The following is a 17,504-nucleotide window of genomic DNA, read 5'->3' on the forward strand; positions in this document are numbered from 1 at the left end:
AATGATGTATATCGGTACGAAAATATTTTCTCTTTTCAACCCAAAGTATTACCTCCAATTGGGCTAACTCCGTAGAATCAAAATTCAAATTCAAATTGCTTACAATTGGCTTTCTTTCAAGGAAGCTATCAATTTCCTTGATAGGTACGGAAAAGAAAGTATTTTTGATATTGCGAGAGCTATTGGTGAAAGAATATTGATAAAAGAATTTCATAAAATTAAAGAAGATTCTTGATAGATTCGGCAGCCTGATATCCTGGGATTCTTTTCTCATGATGATCTTTTTGCACTCTCTTTTTGACAGAAAAGGAGCTTTCTTGGGTATTCGGGGATTACATCATCCTTCATTCTGGAGATGTCCTGACTTTTCTCTCTTTCTCTTTTTTTTTGGAAGGGTACGTCACAAACTCCTTCATCTCAGAGATGTTTCGATCCTTCTTTTCTCTCAGAGATTATATTGACGATTATTGGCTCTTTGGTTGAAAATCTCTTGATGATATCAGAAATTAAATATCTTTTAGGGTTTTTCAGAAGGCTCATCGCATCTGCCTTCATCTCGACAGTGCTTTGGACTTTCCCTGGAAGGATCCGTCACAAACTCCGTCATCTTGGAGATGATTCAAATCTTCTTTGGCCCTGGGGGTCGACTCGCCTTCATCTTGACGACAATTGAGAGATCCTTTTTGCAGATATTTAATTGCAGCTTAGGTGATTGAGGAGATATGGAGATTGAGTGGATTTTTCTGTATCACCCAGGATATTTCGACTGCTTTATTTTCCAAGAATGATCTTTAAAAGTGTGTCATTGACTGCGGTCAATATCAATAACTTATGGCTTTGCAACAACATTGAATTTTCTTTGTTGGCCATATCGCAGATTTATTCTTCATCCTTTTGGTTGGCCAATAGAAAGATTTTGAATTCTGAATCCTTCTTTGCAAAAGCTTTGTCCTTTTGGAAGTAATACTGAAGGTAATTTTGAGGTAATTCTTTTATGCAATAAAGGTTTTGAAATCAATAAATATTTAATGACAAATTGGCAAAATATTCTTGGAATCTTTGGTGAAAAAAATTGCTTGATATCCGAGTTGACACATCAGTGGGATTCTGGATGAAGGTCCAACACGAACCTAAACTCTAAAGGTAAATCCAATACGAAATTGGAATTCTAAAAGTAAGTCGTAGCACAATGCTGGATTTTGAAGGTAAGTCCAACTCAAAAGTTGGTTTTGAAAGAACAACCGAGTCGAAACTCATATCCTATAAGAAAAACTGGAAAGTTCAAGACGTCACCCGAGTCTTCAAAAGAGAACTAGAAAGTTTGGTTTTGAAGGAAAGAAAATTTTGAGTCGAAACTCAAATCTTCGAAGGAAAAACTAGACCCATTTGGATTTAAAGGAAAGGAAATTCGAGTCGGAACTCGAACCTTAAAGGAAAACTTTATCCAATTTAGATTTAAGGAAAAGAAATTCGAGTTGGAACCTGAATCCTAAAGGAAAAACTTGGAAAGTTCAGAAGGAAAGGAAATTCGAGTCGGAACTCGAACCCTAAAGGAAAAACTTAGACCAATTTGGTTTTAAGGAAAAGAAATTCGAGTCGAAACTCGAATCCTAATGGAAAACTATATCAATTTGGAAGAAAAAGAAATTTGAGTCGGAACTTGAATCCTGAAGGAAAACTAGATCAATTAGAAGGAAAGGAAATTCGAGTCGAAACTCGGATTTTCTAGACCAATTTGCAGGATAGTTTGAGTAGAAGTTCAAACTTTTAAACTAGGTAAATTGGATTTGGAAGAAGATTCAAGTCAGAACTCGGATCTTCTAGACCAATTCTAGAATCTGGAGGAAAGAAAAATGGACAAATTGGATTTAGAAGAAAATTTGAGTCGGGACTCAGATTTTCTAGACCAATTCTGAATTGGATTTGGAAGAAGATTCGAATCGAAACTCGAATCTTCTAGACCAATTCAAGACATTTGAAGGAAAGAAAACTAGATGAATTGGATTTGAAAGAAAATTCGAGTCGAAACTCAGATTTTCTAGACCAATTCTGAATTGGATTTGGAAGAAGATTCGAATCGGAACTCGAATCTTTTAGACCAATTCAGAAGGGAAAGAAATTTGAGTTGTAACTCGAATCACGGAGGAAAGAAAATTCGAATCGGAACTTGAATCCCGCGAGAAGACTAGACCAGTATGAATTAGGTTTGAAAACATTAACCAGTAAAATCGGATTTAAAAAGTTTGACCAATAAAAATTGGATTTTGAAAGTCCGACCAATAACAATTGGATTTTGAAAGATGTACCATTGTGAATATCGGATTTTGGAAATAAACCAGTACAAGTACTGGATTTTGAAAATGGATCAGTACGAATACTGTTTTTGGAAGCATTACCAGCACGAACACTGGCTTTTGAAGAATTACCAGCACAAACACTGGATTTCAAAATTTTACCAACACGAACACTGATTTTTGAAAATTTACCAGCACGAACATTGGATTTTGAAAATCTTACCCAACTGATTCTGATGAGAGATTTTCAGTCTTCATTCTCATGATGACTTGGACAACTGTTGGAGTCTCAGGATTTATCCCTTATCCTGAATGAGTAGTTAGACTAATGTAAACTAAATGCAAATGAATACAGATACATGCAAATGAATGCAAATGGATGCATATGCATGAAAAATGAGAGATTTGTTTGATCCTGCCTGCATACAGGATGTTTTAAAGATAATTTTCAAAGTAATGCCCCAGTGTAACAGGGGAAGCAAGTTTTGGATAGAAGAAAGATAATTGTCGTTCGAAGAACGCGCCCTGAAGGTAATAAAGCAATCGACTTTTGATCGATTCACGAGGGACTTTGAAAAGGGCCATTCCACATGAAAGAATATTTTATGGAGAAGGAGAACAAGAGATGGCATCAAGCTTATGAGGAAAATTGATACTTTTATTGATGTAGTGAAGGAAAATGACAAATCAGGGAAAGGTAAATGGGATTTCATCATCCCCTCAAAGTAATGAAAGCAAAATGAGAAATGAGAAATGCTAGCATTGTCAGCTTCTTGAGTGATTGAGGAAAAAGCTTAATCAGGATGGTTGCTCCTTCTTTTCATCTTCAACAAGGAGATTCTTGTCAATGCAGTCTTGAACGATGTTCTTGAAGACGAAGCAATGGTCAGTATCATGCCCTACTTCCCGATGGAATTTGCAAAACTGGTCCATGAATCTTCCCATGATTGTGGGAGGATCTGTAGCTCTTGGAAGCTTTACCAATTCCTTGGTCAACATATATTCAAGGATTTCATCGAGAGGTTGCTCAAGAGGAGTAAACTGGCGATCGCTACCCCAACCATCTCGCTTTATCTTTTCTTTCTGTTGATCCAACTTTTTATTTTGCCTTGAAGACTTTTCTTTTTGGCCTGTATGGTTGCTCTTGCTATTTTTGCAGACACTGTGGCCGACGTTAGAAGAGAAGGTGAAATTGATTTTCTTTTTCGATTCTTGTTGATTGCTATTCTTGGTGAAGATGAAACCCTCGTAAGATCCATTTTTCATACTCAACTCGAGCCATTCAGCTCGTTCTGTCAATTCTATAAAGGTCTTGGATGGAGAGGTGGAAATCAGTCCCCTTAGGGGTTGCAAGAAGTTACTCAAGATCAAAGATACTGCATGTCCCTCTGATATCGGATCACGCATCTTGTTACAAGCGGATCTCCACCTATGAATAAAATCTCTGGCTTTCTCATTTTCCTTCTGCTTTAGACTGCAGAGATGACTCAGAGTCGAGAGGGCCTCAACATTGAATAAAAAGCGTTCAATAAACAAATTGACCACTTTGTCAAACTCTTTCAGCTCTATAGGATTAATATGCTCTGAATACCATTTTGCTGCAATACCCTCCAGACTGCGAGGAAAACAAAGAAATAAGGCTCGGTTATTCCTCCTGAACTTGGAACATTCTGCAAAGAAAAGGGCGAGGTGTGCCTTTGGGTCACCCGAACCATCAAATTTGATAAATTTCTTGGGGAGATTGTCAAGATCATCATCCCCATCCAGTCCGTCATGAAAATCTTCACTTGTGAAGACCCTTTTGCCCTTGTCACGGGCCTGCAGATCCTTGACCATCTTCATCACATCTCGGAGTTGTGGTTGAGTAGGGTCATTGACAGACTGATTCCCAGATTTATAAGCTGACCCCTGCCTTTGAGTAGACTTTCTAACAGCTTGGTGAGTTTCATATTCCTCATCAGTATCTTCTGTTGATTCTGCCTCATCAGATATTTCTTCGTGACGATTCTGCTTCCTAGTGATCTTCACATTCTTTTCACTGTTCGGCCTTTGACCTTTTTCTTATTGTGGGCTCTTCTTGAGCTAGCTCCTGTTTCTTCAGTCATTAACTTACTCAACATTCTCTGGAACAATGAATACATTTGTGGGTCGATGTCATCATTAGCTTGCTGCTTTCCATTTCCGGCAGATTGTGAAGAGGCCATTTCTTGTACTGAAACTGACGGAGAACTGGTAATCTGGACTGGCGTGGTTTTCTTTCCGAATCTCGTCTGAACCATGTAAGGATGCAGGTGTTCTCTGCAGGGCAAAACTGAGGATTAGCTGCTGAAAATGGTTTTGAATAGGAAATATTTGCTAAATATCTGGTAGACAATTTGAAGGATATCCCATTACTAGAGACTGAGTCGTCGCTGGGGTCACGACAATTGCGCTGCTATTTATTGCAAAATAAACAACTAAAAATGTGCCTTGTTACCTATGCGAGGTCGTCAAACCAAGATAGGATGAAAATTAAAGGAATTTTATTGAAGGAAAAAGACATGATCTTATTGATAATATACTTGACAAAGGGGAGGGGGACAGACAATTTTCCACCACTCCTGATAATCATTGGACACTCGAGGACCAGGAAAAATAGTAAGAGTAATAAAAGAATCCCAGCCATGTCTGGCAGAATGGTATGCTCTGGACCACTGATCTGATGTGAGATTGAACTCTGGCAAGATCCCTGATAGTAGATGAATTTCTATGCGCCTCTGTCTCTGAGAGAACTGCCTGACACAGTGCTCTGGATGGTAGTATGCGCAGAAGAATGGGCCAAGTAGCCTGAACCGCTTGCCGTATGCATAAATATATCTGGGAGGTGATTCCTGACAATCAAAGTAGTCCCATATGACTTCTTCTTCTTGAAGGTTATCGATCAAGAACCGATATCGCGCAACTAGCAGAAGCTTTTCACCATTGTATCTGAATGAGCTGGCTCAGGCTGGCACATGCCGGAGGAACCAAGATTGCAATGCATAGGTGCACCTTTCGACTAGAATTGATCCTCCGAGTGTGAAACGGGTTAACCCTCGGTACAGAAAAGCGAGTGCGGCCATGGCTATAGAGAGGCGGCTGGTCTGTCGACTTCCCCACCTTCGCAAAAGTTGAACTATCCTGATATCCATGTAATTCCGTCCATCTGGAAAGAGAGCTAATCCCACAGTACATAAGACCATCGCATGTTGGATTCTCTCTCGAGCTGTTCGAGATAAGGAACTGACTTCCACAAATGCCCCATACTGTCTGTAGATTTCGGGCAGGTCCACATATTCATTTTCATTCTCCTCGATCAATGGCCAAGACTTGCGTCCTGTCATGCGAGCTAAAGCGTCTCGGGTATCCAGACCCTTGACATTGATCAAAAATTGTTTCTCAATGGATCTCCAGGTTGACCAACTGGTTCAGGTAATCCCATAATCTCTGAGAATTCATCCATCAACAAAGTCATTTCCCCCCCCCCCCATGGGAACCAGAAGGTACTAGTGCTCGGATTTCACCGTTCTGCCAGTGCATGGATCAAATTGTCGTTAACTGTCTGTTTTCCCACTGCGGATGCCAGTTCCAATCCAAAATCGTCCAAATGGTCCAGAAACATACGAGAAAAGTTCTTAAGCCATGAATAATACCACCGAAGAAAGAAGGATCCAGTGTTGAGGACTCGATGTTCAGGAAGACCTTGTCGCACCTCGTAGGAGATGTGACCCTCAGGGAAGACTGAATCGAGTTGACTGGATGTCATCAGACTGGAAAACATGGAGAATTGGAATAAGACTTGGGAAAATACAGGAATTTTGAAAAGAATGCAGGCAGGATAAAAATGAAGCAGGAAATTCGAGATCCAGAAGAACGAAAGGATGGAAAATCACCTGGAGTTTTGAGGAAAATAAAGGAGAATTTGAAAAGTTGTCCAGGGTTTGAATAAAACAGGAATTTCAGACAGTATATGAAAACAGATGGAAAAATTGGAGATTTTTTAAAATCGTCCAGTATTTTATCAAACTTATGGAAAAATGTAATAAAAGAAACTGACATTCAATCACATCTTGTACAAACAAGTATTCACATACAACAATTCCCTAAAAGCTGACTCTAGATGCACAAGTTTTGAAATATCTTTAGGACCTTAATCCTAACTCTAAGGTTCAGATCATCTGTGTTCAATCATGCTATGCCTATATACTCAAGCCGAGGCTCGATGTACGTGGCATAAAATCAATTTTTGCGTTTCTAGGTTCAAGTTTTCCAATATCCTTGAGCGTCTGCCGATATACGTTGGATTATGGCCCTTGGTTGGTGGCAGGGGGGTTTTCACCCAAATAGGTGGCTCAGTTGTGAGGCTTTGTCCCGAACTATGGTTCTAGAAGAAAGCCCAGCAACGTGAAGACCGGGTAAAGATAGGTGGGGTGGTTTTTGAAAACATGATCATATGCAAGAAAATCAGAAGGCTCTAAAACCTAAAGAGATGGAGATTTTAAAAATTTTGAAGAAGCAAACATTGTTTTCATACAAATCCTAGATTGAGGAGGGTTGTATTAGACCTAAGTCTATGTGAGCATGAATAATTCTCCTCAATCAGTCCTACCAAACCATACCTAGTCTACATGCAATCCATGTCAGCTGGGTTCAAGTCTAGGCTCCTAGGTTCACATGATATCATGAAATAAAAGTTGACATTCCATGGAACACGATTTTGACAATTTGAACTAAGTTAAGCACATAATTGATTCTTTCAAAATTGAAATCAAGATAAGAGTCTTGATCCAACTAGGACTCTCTGAACAGAGTCCTGTTTTGACTAAAACTCTGAGTTTCTTACTCATTTTGAAAGATTTTTGAAAGATTTGATTGAAAATAGATAAAATAGCTGTAAAAGATTAGAGTCCTAATCCGATTAAAACTTTGAAGAAGAGTCCTGATCCGACTAGACTCTTGAAGAAGAGTCCTGATTCAACTAAGACTCTGAAATTTTGGCCAAAACAAAAGATTTTAAAAGGTTTTTTCCAAAACAGGTAGTAAAAAGTAGAGTTCTGATCTGACTGGGACTCTAAAAAAAAAGAGTCCTGATCCAACTAGGACTCTAAGATTTTTGACAAGTAAAGGAATCCAGAAGCGACACCTCCTAAATGGGTCTCATCTGAGAATTGAAATCAGTTGAAAATTGAGTTTAAAACAAATCCAAATTGTTTTCTGAGAAAACATTTCAAAATATAAGGTCCTGGGGGTTGGCAAATGACAGAATGCTGATTAAAAACCCAGGTTTTAAAATTGATTTTGAAAGAAAAGTTTTAAAACCCAAATCTAGATTAAATATTTTGAAAACAGGAGTGCTGGATCTTGAAAATGAGATGTAATGACATGCAATGCCATGCAATGCAATGAAATGGTATGCCGAATGCATGCAATGATATGCAATGATATGCAATGACACATGAAATACATAAACACTGACTAAGGGTGAAAATTTGGGGTGTTTACACCCATCCTTCTGGAGGGTATAGATGGAGAATCAGAATGATGCTTCCTATCCTAAAGTCCAAGTTAAGTTGTGCCTGGACTCAGATTCATTTCACGTCAATGTTGTTAATGGATTGCTTTCTACACAGCTTACTACTATGAAAGAAAAGAGCATGACTATACTGACAGGCCATATCATCGAACATAATGCGCCAAGCGATGTCTTAGATGAGGTGTTAGAAGGCACTTCTGAGGATGAGGGCAAAGAAGTTGACAAGCCTCCTGAAAGGTCTAGGAGATAGAAATAATTGTTCATTTCTCAAGGTCAGTAAAAGGTAAAAATAGGAAATGATTGTCGTAGACACAATTTAGCACTATGAAGGGCTTTGTTTTCCCATTTGCAGGTTGTCAGCAAAAAGGGTTAGAATCATTTGACATTACTGTCCAACAGTGCAAAAAAAAAAAATCATCAAGGCGTTGCACAGGATGATATATCCACTACTGTAGTTTGCACTTTCTTAGCATCACTACATTGGTACATTTGCATTCATTCACGTATTCCACACTCCCTATTCCACTCATTCCCTGCAACATATCCACTACACTGTGCACCTATATACTTCATTTTCGGCACCCTCTTCACTTACCATTCACACACTGCTGCACTCTGCACTTATGCACCAGCCACACCTTGCATTCACACCTGTGGCATTTACTCACTGTACTTTAACCTGGTATATCACCTGTGATATTCGTACTCCCTGTACCAGTCCAACATCCCATCACCTGCAAATGGTACTATTTACACCACAGTCAACCATCACCACCTCCTCATTAGCATTGCACTGTATATCGGCATCTTCAAATCACCTATATATCACTCAGTGTTTTAGGCATTCATCTGTATGTAGGTATGATCTGTGTGAATCACTGTAATAGCTTCTTAGGCACATTCCTACACCATCATCCTATTAGCCTAACACCTCATTCACTATATCTTCTCATTGCACCTGTATTTTCTTATACCCACTACCCTCTTTCTTTGCGTCATCCTTAGTAGCATTTTCAGGTTAGTATTTTTTTTTACTACAGTCCACTGTTATCTCAGTACCTGTGTAATGACTGCTATTCCAATTCTTTTCAGCATTTACATTTTTCTAAACTTGAGGCTGCCAGTGGGAAAAGTTCATAAAAATCCAACACCGAGGTTTTAAGAAAGTGGTGATTTGCTGACAGATTTTTTTTCTGAGATTCTACCCTTTTAGTCACTTTGAAATTAAAGCCTACCCTGCAAGTTGTGATGGTTATCATCTAGGTCTTGATCTATCAATCAGATATATTTCCCAGGTTTATGACTGATTTGTTCCAATTCTTAAGTAAGCAGTCTTCATCATAGGTCTGACCTTTACCTACTCATCTTTAAGAGGAAACCCGATCTATGTTCCAATGTTGTACCAAGACTCAAATGTATGTCCCTTCAATTTTATTCACCTACATTGTTCAGTTAGATATTGGTACATCATGTAGCATAGGCATTCCTTTTCACTTAGGCATTACATATTGCATATACATATTACATATGTATATTTGATTCATGGATGGATTTTCTGGAATATCTATGTATATATATAACTTCATATATACTTTCCCCTGTACATCCTCATACACATATGCATTCTCTTATACATCTCAAATACTGTGGATGCATTCTCACATACATTTAGGAATATACATAAACCCACCTGCAACAATACTTCACTTATCACTATCCATTTCCCACATTTAAGTGCATCATCATTCATCACAACACATCACTGTTGCACCTGTTGCATTGGCGCATCACTTCATAGCATTTGCATATCAACAACCCCTTTTGCAGCAACACCTGTTACAGGCTCTTCGAACCCTTGCTTGTGTCCATCAGGCGTGCCTCCCCTTTCTGTTACATCAATATACTGATCAGGAGTGAAAAGTTTTATCTGGTTTACTGTAGAGTCTAGACCTGAGTTTCTGTTGGATTCTTTAAAGAATTCTTTGTAGCATCTATTGTTGCCTTTACTGCATTACCCACTTGTGCACTCGAGTTACTAGTACTACTTCATTCCACCTTTTCACTTTCCTGCATCATGGTTATGCCCTTTAGCACAACAGTAATCCAGTGGTTTGTTGTCTCTTTGCAACTCAATAGTCCTATGGGTTGTTGTGGTTTCATAACACAACAATGCTTCATAGCACAACAATGATATGCCCTGCTATAATTTATCGTGATTTGCAGTGTCTTCATGACATAGCAACTTTGTGCCCTTCACTTCCCTCACTAGCCTAACACCTCATTCCAGTGTATATTTTTGTCATTTGCATTGCATTTTCATTAAATATAAAACATGTGCACGATCATCTCATTAGTTGCATTTTAGGTTTATTGTGACATTTTGCAAACTTCTATATACATCTTTTACCTTATTCTAATTTTGTTTTGCAGGAAAGATGTAATATGTCAAATTCCTTCTTAGATTAGAACCCTATCATTTTAAATTCAATATCAATGATGTAATAACTAGACATTAATGAAAATCTTTATTTTTCAGCATTAGAATAGAATGCATGTGCATGTAAATATCATGGATTATATGTTTCATACCATTTTCTTTTCATTTCAAAAATTCACAAATGGGAACACGAATGGCACGTGCACCATTTTGATAAAAGGTGATTAAATCCTAAGTTGACGATTTGCATCGATGGCCATAGTCAAGGTGTGAACAAAACTTGTGATTTTTATCTTTTATGGAATAACATTGGATCCACACTGGATCTCTTCTAAAAAATCATCATATTTTTCTAAATATTTTTTCTCCTTTATCAGCGTTTAACTTGAAATTAATTCAAAATATATATCAATGGCCATAGTCAGGATATATTGAGAGTTAATTTCATTTCAAACTCTATAAAGGCACAAAAATGTGTTTTATTCTTCATTTGAATTTAAATATAGATTATCTTATAATACATTTTACGACCATAGTCAGATATGTATTATATTTTCAATCTTATTTCAATTCACTTAAAGAATGAAATATGCTTTTCAATATTCAATTTTCAAATTCTTTAATTTATTTCATCATTTAAGATAGAATCACATCATATTTTCAAATTATTTCAAATTTTCTTCAAAAAATCAAGTGATTTTGAGACAAATTTTCAAATATCTTCTTCATTTTTCAAATCAATCTTCAATTCTTATTCATAAATTCAAAATTCATCTTTCTATTTCTCAAATCCTATCTTATTTCAAAATTCAAACTTCAATTTCAAAGTCCAATTTCGACTTTGAAATTTCAAATTCATTTCCATATTCAAAATTCAATTTCCAATTCAAATCAAATTTCAAAGTTTGATTCAACTTTGAAATTCCAAATTCATTTTCAGAATTCAATTTCAAATTCAATTTAATCTTTCAGATCAAATTTCAAAGTTCAATCCTAACTTCGGAATTTCCAGATCCATCTTCTAATTTTGTATTGGATTCCAGATTTAAAATCTGAATTCCATCTAGGATCCCAGATTTCAAATCCAATTCTATCTAGGATTCCAGATTTCAAACCCAATTCCATCTTGGATTCATATTTTCAAATCCGATCTCATTTTCCAAATTGATTTCCAATTCCAAACTCAATTCCATTTTTTAATCTCATCCGGATTTTAATTCTCAAATTTTCTATCTTCAAAAACCATTTCCAAGTCTAAAATTCAATTGTCAAATCAAAAACTCCTATTTCAGGTTATGAATTCAAAACCAAAATCGATTCTTGAAAATCGATTCAAATTCAAAGTTCATTTTAAAAACTTTGAAAACCCATTCTTACTTCAAATTTTACCTCAGTTCCAAATTCTCCTTTTCTCTTCATTTCTTCAAAGATTAAAATTTATTTTAGAAATCTCTGATCATTCCAAAGACTTAGAACTTCAAGCCTTTTCTTCCAAATCTATTTCAAAATCTAACTTCTCCAATTCAATCTTCAACTTTCAAAAACCATTTCTTCATAGTATTTTCAAATTTATTTCAAAATCACTCGGAAAAACCCAAATTTTTTGAATTATTCTTCTCAAAAGCATACATCTTTGCATTTGCATTGCACAAGCATGATTCTTTGTGCATTTTTAGACTTAGAATAAATTCTTAAACAATATTTAGGCAAAACAAAAGGCATAAATTTGATCCTTGGTTCGATTACCTCTGGTAAAGGCGCCAGGAACGGTCGAACCTCGTACCGATGAGCGAATCCCGTCTCTACCTTTTTCTCGCAAATATTTCAAAATGGAGGCGAGTAATTTCTAAACATTTTCAAAATTAAGGAGAATTGAGACCTTCGCAAAAGAATTCTTCTCTGTTCTTTTCTTTTCTCTTCTCTCTTCTTTTCTGTCTTCTATTTCCCCGTTAAAAAAGGAAATAAAGGTTGGAAAGAAAAAGAGAAGGAAAAAAGGGAACACAAGAGGAAAAATTTTGCGATGGTCACAATCACCCTCACCGGTATGAGGCTACAACTACCTGTTTGAGAAAGAGTGAGACGTTGTGGGCTGCAATATACCTAACCACATTCTGGATGCCTACTGACCACAGGGTCAATACAGTTTGCAGCCATGGAATGAGCCAAACCAGGCTGGAGTCAAGATGACCCCAGCCCAAAACCTGGTATGGGCTCTGCTGACTATGGCACACCCATACCGGTTGAAAATCAAGCATCAGTATTCAGCCCAACACGTCACAACAGGCTGATGTTCCAGTCCTACGTTGGCATTGCCAATGTCATCACTAATGCTGAAATGCTATTAGTTTAGCCTACCATCCCCACTCGATGGTAGGAACCACCACACCACCAACCTGACACTGACGGTGCCTGCTTCCCCGATCTTTCCACAGGATTTGTAGATTAGTAGCTTGCGTGCTAATGCAAGGGAACCCAACATTCATCGATGGTCAGCTGTCAAGAGTGGCAAGGCAGACCCGTTAAGTCTCGGTGCTAACCACAGAACCAACGTGGTTCAGCCCGGCCTGACAGAGAGCTTCAGCCCATCTGAACCCTGCGAAGACATTCCTCAGGCTACCTAATATGAATAAAAAAATATATAAAACATAGTCTTAGCCAATCCACCCACTTTTGTTTCAGAACTGACATCCCCTTTTTTTTTTAATCTGATAAGGTCCAAATACATTAGTCGATCAGGAAAAAAAAATATACCCCAGCGTCTTTGTTGGGTGGTTTTACAATGTAAATCCATCAATAAACCGAGTTGTCTTTAAGCCTGATCAAGTGTTTTTTTTTTTGCAGACGTGACCGCTAAAAATCACTTGCAATTATACTGAATTCATGACTGCTGCATTGTTCAAGTAGTCCCCTACTTGTGACGTTAGGATGCAGTAACCTTCATATTTCTCTAAATGAGATTGACGGTTGTACAATATAAAAAAAAAATTGACAGATCGTATGGTGTGTGTGGGTGGCGTGTGTCCAGACCTATACTTTCAGCAATAACCCAATACACCTAAAAGCTCAAGCTTCAAATGATCCTAACTAAATTTAGTAGTATTCATGTATGAGGGAAAATGCATCATACTTTGTTACATGGCATTTAACACGTACATATGAAACAAAACATCCCTTACCTCTTTGAAGTTCTGAGATGGCAACAACCGCACTGTTTCCTTCGTTGAAATGGCACACCACGTCGGCAATGGAGGTCCACCCGTCCAGCACTATGGTCGACCACCACCGTGAAAGGGAGAAAAGAAGAAACGTTGAGAGAGAGAGAGAGTATGAAACGTTCCCCTCCTCTTCTTTAATTCCTTCCCTCCCCACTTAGGGGAGTTTTGGTTTTCAAAACCTAACTTCCAGCCCACCTTTTTAGTGGGTGTTTGAAACTTCCAAAACTGCCCCTCCCTCTCATTAGCAAAATTATCTCAACTTCAAATTTTCTCTCTTTTAGTGGTACCCTCACCCATTTGGTGGGATTTTTCCTTGTTTCATGAAAAAGGAAGCTAAAACCAACTCCCACACGTTTTTGGTGGGAGGAGGTTAAGAGGTAGAGGTTTTTTTTTTTATAAAGTCAACATCATCCTCTTTTTGTGCAAAAAGGAAAAATCCATGCACAGGGGGTTTTGAACCAAGGTCTTCCACCAAAAGGGCAACGAACCCCATCATTTGCGCTTTCTCTATTTTCGTTGCAAAGTGTATGAATTAAATTATATTTAACCCCTTTTTGTTTCGTTCCGGATTTCATGAAGAAAAGCAATGCTTTTCAATTCTACGTGGGCACTCCGTGGGTTTTTGAACTTGGGTTATGGCTCTACACAACTGTGCGTCCGACCACTACACCATACCATCACTTGGTGTTTACTTTTACAAGAAAATTCTTTTTATGTCATAGTGGGATGCTTTTCCTTGTTGATGGATTTCTCCCATTTTCACGTGGATTTTTCTCCCGTTTGTTCTAAACTTGCACTCTCATACCTTAAATGTGCTTCGGATCTCACACTATCATCTTGAAACCATCGGGTTTCCCATTGGGCACCGTGAGCCAGGTTGGATCATCAGATCTTGCTAAGATCCGAATCCAAATACCACTTTTGAGGGTTTATTACCGGTTTCGTTCTAGAAACCTCAAGTCATCAAAATTGTATTGCATAGCATAAAATCTTACTATTTCACATAAATGCTTCTCTTTTATTCATTTAGAATTCCATAAATTTCACGGGTTTTACATTTAGAGTTTCAGTCGGACTAGGACTCTATTTTATAGTTTCAGTCAGATTACTACGCTACCTTTCATTTCTATTTTTACCTGTTTTCAAGAAAATCTTTCAAAATCTCTCAAAAGAAACCAAAATTTTAGAGTTTCAGTCAGACTAGGACTCTATCCCAGAGTTTCAGTCGGATTAGGGCTCTACCTTTCATTTCTATTTTTACCTGTTTTCATGAAAACCTTTTAAAATTTTTCGAAAGAAATCCAAATTTTAGAGTTTTAGTCAGATCAGGACTCTGTTCCAGAGTTTCAATTGGATTAGGACTTTAACTCTGACTTCATTTCTGAGAAAATCTTTCAAAAACTTCTTCATTTATCTTTCAAAAAAAATAAATTTTAAAGTTTTGGGACTTTATCACAGCGTTTTAGTCGGTTTAGGACTCTAGTCAAGAGTTTCAGTTGGTTTAGGACTCTAATTTTCTCGATTTTATTCTTTGCTTTTATTTTCATCTGTTTTAAAAACCCTTTTTAATCATCATTTTAAACCTTTTAAAAACCCAAATGTGGGGCCCACACACCTAGCGCCCCATTTGAAGGATTTTCAATTCATTTAGGACTCTAGTCGAGTTAAAACTCTGGTTTTTATCCTCTATTTTAAATCTCCTTTGAAAATATCATTTTTAACTCTTTTATTTTCGAGTTTCAAAATCATTTTCTGAAAAACCAAATGGGGCCCATAGTAGGTGGTGCCACATCTGAGGATGTTTAGGTTAGTTTAGGTTTAGTTAGTATTCTAATTAAATTAGAACTTTGAAAAAGTTAAAACTGATTTTTAAATTTCATTTTCACCTTAGTATTTTAAAGCTTGTTTTTAACTTGTAATTAATGCTTTAAAAACTAAATGTGGGCCCGCATAGGTGGTGCCACATTTGAGATTTTTCTTAACCCATTTGGAGTCTTAGTTAGGCTTAATTAAGGTTAATTAGGTAGAGTCTTTTAGGGTTAGAATTCCACCAAAATCCCCCCCCCCCCATTGAATCTATCTTAATTAATTAAGGAGTGTTTCAAAAGAATCCAACTCTTTAATTAAGAGTTGGAAATTTCTATAAAAGGGGCTATAGGGGGTCAACCCCCTCATTATCTCCTCTTCTGCTTCTTGCTACCTCTCTCTCCTCTAGCAACCTCTCTCGCTTCCAGCAGCACCTCCATTGGAGCAGCCCCCAAGGTAAGATTTCTTTCATTTTAGCCATTGCCGCCCCCCTTGATATTAGATTTTAGCTTTTTTTTTTATTCAAGAACCATCAAGACGATGCAAAAATATGATCTAATGCTGCGTGATGATGATTTTTACATTTTTAATCCGTTGAAATAGCTTAGGTTATCATTTTCTATGTTAATGCTAAAGAAAATATGAGATTTGATCCATCTATGGATCAAATCCCTCTTCTCAAAGGCCAAATCAAGTTTCCAACCGTGTTTTTCCTGAGTTTTTTTTTTATATTTCACCATGCTCATGTATGTTTCAGTCGTTCAAGCATCAAATCATAATTCATTATATTATTTACAAGTTTTTTTTATGATTTTTCATGCCTAGATTAAGGTTATTCATGTATTTTAACGGTAATATGTGTATCTTGATTCTGGCCATGCAAGAACGATGTTATTTCATGTGCATTTTTCTGTCAATAAAAACTAATTTTTTTTAAGGTTGAATCATATATGTGTCTATGACTTTCAGTAAAAAAAAACGGATTATTTTGGGTTCTTTAACCTTGTTTAAAAATTCAAAAACCGAACTCTGATTTCTGCACCGTGAAAACGCTATGTGGAATCAGGGACGGTTTGTCAAGGTGATATCTCCCTCATCAGAGATTTGATCGATGATCCATAAAAATCAGTGTGTTCTTTAGGATTTTTAGCATATTCTGTGAAATTTTTAGATTTTTCTACGATCGTTTGATGTTTTTAATTTATCAGAAATCAGAATTTATTTCTCAGATACCGTTATACATTGTTTAAGCCTTGGGTCAACTTGCACTAATCGTATCTCCCTCGTCGGAGATCGTATCGATGATCTATAAAAATGAGTGTCTTCAACATGATGTCTACTATCTTCTATAAAGTGTTCATAAATTTTGATTCTGATTTGCTATATTTCCTTGCACCCAAAGCCAGATTTGTCTGTTTCACATCATTATGTATAAGCCCAAAATAAAGTACAACTTGACAGAATTGTTTCTCCCTAACCGTAGATTATTTTTCTGATATGTAAAAGGGAACATTTTTGTTTATTCATCTAACTTCTCCCTGTAAAATTTCATCAACTTTCATTATTGTTTGATACCTGATTTGGGTCTGACCCTGTGATAGGTACGTGTCCGCAGGCAAAATCATATATTTTTATGTGTTTATTTAATTTTTATGTCAAAATAATTTCAAAAATTATATTTTTAAATTTTGTTTTAATTTTAGTGTTTGTAAAAGTATCTATAGCAATTTTTATGAATTTTGGAATTTATTTGATGCATTATTTAGTTAAATCATGAAAACGGGATGCTCACGGAGTCCTGATTCAACTGAAACACGGGCAAAATTTGATTTTTTTTTTATATTTCATACTTTATATGAAAAGCTTCATATTTTTAGGGTTTGATCATATTCATAGTCATATTAGGGTGTCATCCACCAGATATTGCATTATTTTGAATTCGTTTGATCAATGGATTAAGCGTTTTATAAAAATATTTTCTGAAAAAACCTGATTTCAACCCTATTTTGTAATAAAGGTCAATTTTAAGGGTATTTTGGTCATTTTCTCAAAATTTTAAATTTTGAAGTTAATTATTTTTATTATTTATTCAATTTTGCATCATCCTTTATTATGTTTATTTCAGGGAAGCCTATCTGGATAAATCTCTCAAATTTAGATATTCTTGGATAAATCCCAAAAAATTGACATATTTCCACTAA

Source organism: Nuphar pumila, chromosome 3 (genome assembly GCF_984573655.1).
Source record: "Nuphar pumila chromosome 3, dmNupPumi1.hap1.1, whole genome shotgun sequence".
Lineage (NCBI taxonomy): Eukaryota > Viridiplantae > Streptophyta > Magnoliopsida > Nymphaeales > Nymphaeaceae > Nuphar > Nuphar pumila.